At 42.2% G+C, this 5785-nt stretch overlaps 1 pseudogene; it reads right to left on the bottom strand.

Moving 5' to 3' along the window:
* Window positions 1-293: 293 nt before the first annotated feature.
* LOC125538153 lies at window positions 294-1443 on the bottom strand (annotated as a pseudogene).
* Window positions 1444-5785: the final 4342 nt, after the last annotated feature.

Raw genomic sequence — 5785 nt, 5'->3', positions numbered from 1 at the left:
AGTAGGGTAATTCAGGTTTCAACTAACAGTTGTACTGCCTGTGCTGTGTGTGTACCAGATTAAATTAAATCAGTAAACACTTGAGCTTTTATGGTTGGGTTGGTTGGTGCTTTTACCTTGGTGGAATTGCCGGCGGAGTGCTTCCTTTCGGACCGATGTTTCTGCTCCTTCTGCAGTAAGCACAGTAGCGTCTTGTTGGATTCGTCAACAGCTCTTTTCTCCTCGAATAACTTAACCTTAAATTAAACATGCAAAAGAAACTTCAAACTGTCAAGACTACATTAGTGTTGCATGAAGCAATGTTCACTGAGAGGGTGATAAGTTGCAGGTACAGAACATAGGTGTTGCAAGTACAAGAGTGAGATAACATGTTACCTCCTCTGCTTTTTTTAGGTTGGTCTTGAGTATCTTCTTGTCCCTCTGCGGCGCTTGCACTTGTTCAGTAAGTTGCGCGTGAGTAAGATGAATGTTGGAGGACCAGGTTGGTTAAACAGCACTCCACTAGTAATTATACAAAGCAGCCACCGCAGTAGCATACAGGAGTATCATGCAAGCAAGCAGAGTGTTCAATGATGGTGATGGAGCTCTACAGTTGATCCAACACCAAATCACCTGATTGAAGGTGATGGAGCTCTACTACAGTTGACAGACCAAAAACAAACAATGTAACAAGACCAACTAGTCAAACTGAATATGCATCAAGTGATTAAAATCCGTGGAAGATATAATTAGTCATCAACTGACACAACTAACTAATTTTCCTTTCCCAATGGCAGAGCACACAAGAGCAGACAGTAAATCATATCCAGAATGTAGCAATCAGTGGATAACAGGAGCCATCAAGCATGAAATCGACTGATAATATGAGCGAGGAAAGGGATACGGGGTGTGGTGATGTTACTGACATCGGGGGCGTCCCTGAGGCGCTTGCGTAGGTCGTTGCTCTCCCAGGCGAGCTCTTCGCATGACTCCATGGCGCGCTTGAGGTCGCGCTCATAGAGGCCGCACTCCTTCTCAAGCCTGGCTGGGCGGCGAGATGGTCGCGCGCAGCCGCCACGACCTCCTTCTCCTCCACGCAGCGCCAGATCCCCTCCGCGATCATCGCCGACTTGTTTTGCACGCACGGCACGGGGCCATTCCGATCCATCAGGCATTCTGGCGAACAGGTATAGTGCGCGAGTAACCACCACAGCAAAATGGACGGGGGAGGGGGAAGGGGGGCGGACTGACCCTGAGGAGGTCGATGCATTGGGCGGCGGCGTGGAGGTCCACCTCGAGCGCGAAGACGCGGTCCTGGAGGCAGCCGCGCAGGTCCTACGAGACGGCGAGGTTGAGGCAGAGCGAGCGGTCGGGCACGGGGAGGCAGGGGCCATACTTTGTCTGGCGAAGCACCCCACCCACGCCGCCGGCGAGCCACTGGTCCAGCTGGTGGTGGTGCTGCATGATGGCTGCGCCCTGGACCGGATCCGGTGCTGCACCTCTAGCCCGCGGATCCAGAGCTCGGTCGCCATGGCTGCGCCGCGGGCTAGGTTTTCGGTGCTTGGGAAAGAATCAAAAGGTGGGGGGCGCCAGCAGTGGTGGGGTAGAGGAGAAGGTGGGGGTCTCCGGCGGTCTTGAACAAGGTGAGGGGCGGGTGGCGCAGGGGAGGGGAGAAAGGAAGGAGAATAGAGTGAGGGGAGAAAGAGAGGAGGCGGCGGGGGGTGGATGGAAAATGTGCAGAGGACTCATGAGATCTAGGGTTTCGGCTTAGGTGGGCTTTGGGTGAGGACAGCTGTTGGATCCAGGAGCATCCGACGGTGATCCATCCACGATCCGCGTGAAACACCCACGGACCAATCAAAATGCAATACACGCATACCATGTCATGACCATCTAAATTGGTCACAGTTAACTAAAAAATTGGTCGTAGTTGACTAAAAATTCATTTTCTATTTTTCAAGTGCCCAAAATGAGTTTTTTTGTGAAGGACCTACCATATATTTGTTGCAATATTGGACCAAATCATTTTTATAAAATAGTAGGCCATGTATAGTGCACGAATAACAAAATGGTTGGGTGTCAAAATTTTCGATCCACCTCTCGTGAAAAAGACAAATTTCCACCGATTCAGCTGGAAGCGGGTCAAATTTGAACTGCAGCTGCCTCATAGTTTGCTATTTATTTTTTCCAAAAGTCATTTCTAGGTATATAAGTACCTATTTAATCAGAGAAACACCAAAAAAATCCAAGATTCAGCCACTAGCTAGGAACGGTCATTCCCGTCGATTTGACAGCATTTTGAAACGGGCATAAAAATTTCAAAAAAATCAAAAAATTGGGAAACCTTCGCATTGTGTCATTATATGTGGCCAAGTTCCCAGGAAAAATAACAAACTTGTAATATGGCAATTATTTTAAAAGAAGTTCTCATAAACGAGCTATCACGTGTGGAGATCAATGGCTTTCAAGCCAAATGATCAATCTTATGGCCACATTCGTGGCATAGTCTGTTCAAATGATCTCATATTGTGCACAAGGGTGCATATTGGAATGGCAAACAATGTTGCCTAAGGAAGTTTTCATTTTCTTTGCATGGAAAATCCATTTTCCATTTTCCGAGTGCCCGAATTGAGTTCGTTTTGTGAAGGATCTACCATATATTTGTTGCAAAATTGGACCAAAACATTTTTCTAAAATACTAGGCCATATTTGATTCAAAATTGACCAAATGGTTGGGTGTCAAAAGTTTTGATCCACCTCTGGTGAAAAAGACAAATTCCTGCCGATTTAGTTGGAAGCGGGTCAAATTTGAACTGCAGCTGCCTCAAAGTTTGCTCTTTATTTTTTCCAAAAATCATTTCTAGGTACATAAGTATCTATTTAATCAGAGAAACACCAAAAAAATTCCAAGATTCAACCACTGGCTAGGAACGGTCATGCCCGCGGTTTTGACCGCATTTTGAAACGGGCATAAAAAATTAAAAAAATTAAAAAATTGGGAAACCTTTGCATTGTGTCATTATATGTGACCAGGTTTCCAGGAAAAATAATAAACTTATAATATGGCAATTATTTTAAAAAAGTGTTCTTGGAAATGAGCTATCACGCGTGAAGATTTAGGGTTTTCAAGCCAAATGATCAATCTTATGGCCACATTCATGGCATAGTTTGTTCAAATGATCTCATAGTGTGCACAAGGGTGCATATTGGAATGGCAAACAATGTTGCGTAAGGGAGTTTTCATTTTCTTTGTACGAAAAATCAATTTTTCATTTTTCGAGTGCCCAAAAGGAGGTTTTTTGTGAAGGACCTCCCAAATAATTGTTGCAAAATTGGACGAAATCAATTTTATAAAATACTAGGACATATTTAATGCACAATTGACAAAATGGTTGGGTGTAAAAGGTTTTGATCCACCTCTCGTGAAAAAGACAAATTTCCATCGATTCAGTTGGAAGCGGGTCAAATTTGAACTGCAGTTGCCTCATAGTTTGCTATTTATTTTTTCCAAAAATCATTTCTAGGTACATAAGTACCTATTTAATCAGAGAAACACCAAAAAAATTCAAGATTCAACCACTAGCTAGGAATGGTCATTCCCGCCATTTTGACCGCATTTTGAAACGGGCATAAAAATTTCAAAAAAAACAAAAAATTGGGAAACCTTCGCATTGTGTCATTATATGTGGCCAAGTTCCCAGGAAAAATAACAAACTTGTAATATGGCAATTATTTTAAAAAAGTGTTCTCAAAATCGAGCTTTCACGTGTGGATATCAATGGCTTTCAAGCCAAATGATCAATCTTATGGCCACATTCATGGCATAATTTGTTCAATCCCATATTGTGCACAAGGGTGTATATTGGAATGGCAAACAATGTTGCCTAAGGAAGTTTTCATTTTCTTTGGACGAAAAAACCATTTTCCATTTTTCCAGTGCCCAAAAGGAGGTTTTTTTGTGAAGGACCTCCCAAATAATTGTTGCAAAATTGGACCAAATCATTTTTATAAAATACTAGGCCATATTTAATGCACAGTTGACAAAATTGTTGGGCGTTAAAAGTTTTGATCCACCTCTGTTGAAAAAGACAAATTCCCGCTGATCCAGCAGGAAGCGGGTCAAATTTGAACTGCAGCTGCCTCATAGTTTACTATTTATTTTTTCCAAAATTCATTTATAGTTACATAAGTACCTACTTAATCATAAATACATGGTTTGATGGCGATACGTCGAGGTTTGGGCGGTGGCCAAGGCCCCCAACTCTAGAGCGCGTAAACTCGCATGCCCGATGCGTGGTCACCGTGTGACCGTGGTGTTGCCATGTGTTCTGGGCGTGAGTTTTTGCTGAGGATGATCATATACTAAGAAGAATGTCTTCGCAAATTTCCAGATCAAAAGGAGGATCCTAGGTGGTACTTGCTTTGCAAAGTACCACACTGGACAGAAATATGAATGTTGATGCTGGTCTCAAAATAATGAATGGATTGAGCTGAAATTTGGTGGAGGATGATTATTTGGGCATTGGAAAGCACCGTAGAAAATTGATACAATTTGGACATGCCAAAGTGGTACTTCCTTCACAATGCTCTTCTATGGACAGAAACTTGGGAAAACTAGTGAGAGAAATTGGATGAATGAAATGAGCTCAAATTTGGTGTAGGTAAGTTACATAGGTATGGTTATGCCTTGGTAGATTTTCAGATCATTTGGGTAAGCCTAGATAGTACTTACTTCACAAAGCTTCTCTCGACATAGAAACTTTGGAAATTTCCTGAGAAAGATTTACTAGGAAAATGGAGCTGAATATTATCATGTGGCAATGATTTGGGTATGTAAGAGTGCCCAAAGAGTTTGAGGTTAATAGGAGGGGTCTAGATAACACTTGCTTTGCAACGTGCCAATCTGGCCATAAAATATAAATTGAACCTGGGCTCACATAGATAATTTGCCTTAGCTGCAATTTGGAGGAGGGTGATAATTTGGGCATGTGAAGGAACTGTATAAATTTCATGTCATTTGGATATATAAAAAAGGTACTTCCTTCACAATGCTTCTAGGTGGACAAAAACTTTGGAAATTTGCCGAGCAAGATTTGCCTGGCAAATGGAGCTGAATTTTGTCATGCGGTAATGATTTGGATAGGAAAGAGTGCCCAAGAATTCTTAGGGCAATCAAGAATATATAAATAGAACTTCCTTCATAAAGTGATGTTGTGAACAGAATAGGAAAATGAATATTGTTGAATTATTTTTGAACTAGGCAAAGAAGTATTTTTACATATTTGACGAATATATGACCCAAAGAATTTATGAGATTTTTTTGGGAATTTTCGGAATGACAGAAATATAGGTTGCTTCACAACCTAGGGCAAAAATTGACACATGGACATGACACATAGGCAAAACTGATGAGGTGGCGCCAAGTCATACCAATCCACCACAATTGACAAGGTTATGACCATCTATATTGGTCATGATCAGCTAGAAATAAGGTAGCGGACTAGTGCTATCTGCTTTATGACCATTTCGTGTAAGGAAATTACGACCTTTTTGACCAAAATGGTCGCAATGGTTTAGGGTTTGGAGCCCCCCGAACAGCTTTTGACCAATTGGTCTAAAATGGTCATAGATTTAGGACCAATTCTTCCAGGGTCACTGACAGAAGGTCATAAGTTGACATATTTCTTGTAGTGGTCTCTTCATAGGATACCCAAAGGAGACTGTTGGGTACAACTTCTATCACAGATCTTAAGGCAAGATATTCATTGCTAAGAATGGATCCTTTCTAGAGAAGGAGTTTCTCTCG

This window comes from Triticum urartu, chromosome 2 (genome assembly GCF_003073215.2).
Source record: "Triticum urartu cultivar G1812 chromosome 2, Tu2.1, whole genome shotgun sequence".
Taxonomy (NCBI): Eukaryota; Viridiplantae; Streptophyta; class Magnoliopsida; order Poales; family Poaceae; genus Triticum; species Triticum urartu.
This window is presented reverse-complemented; position numbering and strand designations above follow the sequence as displayed.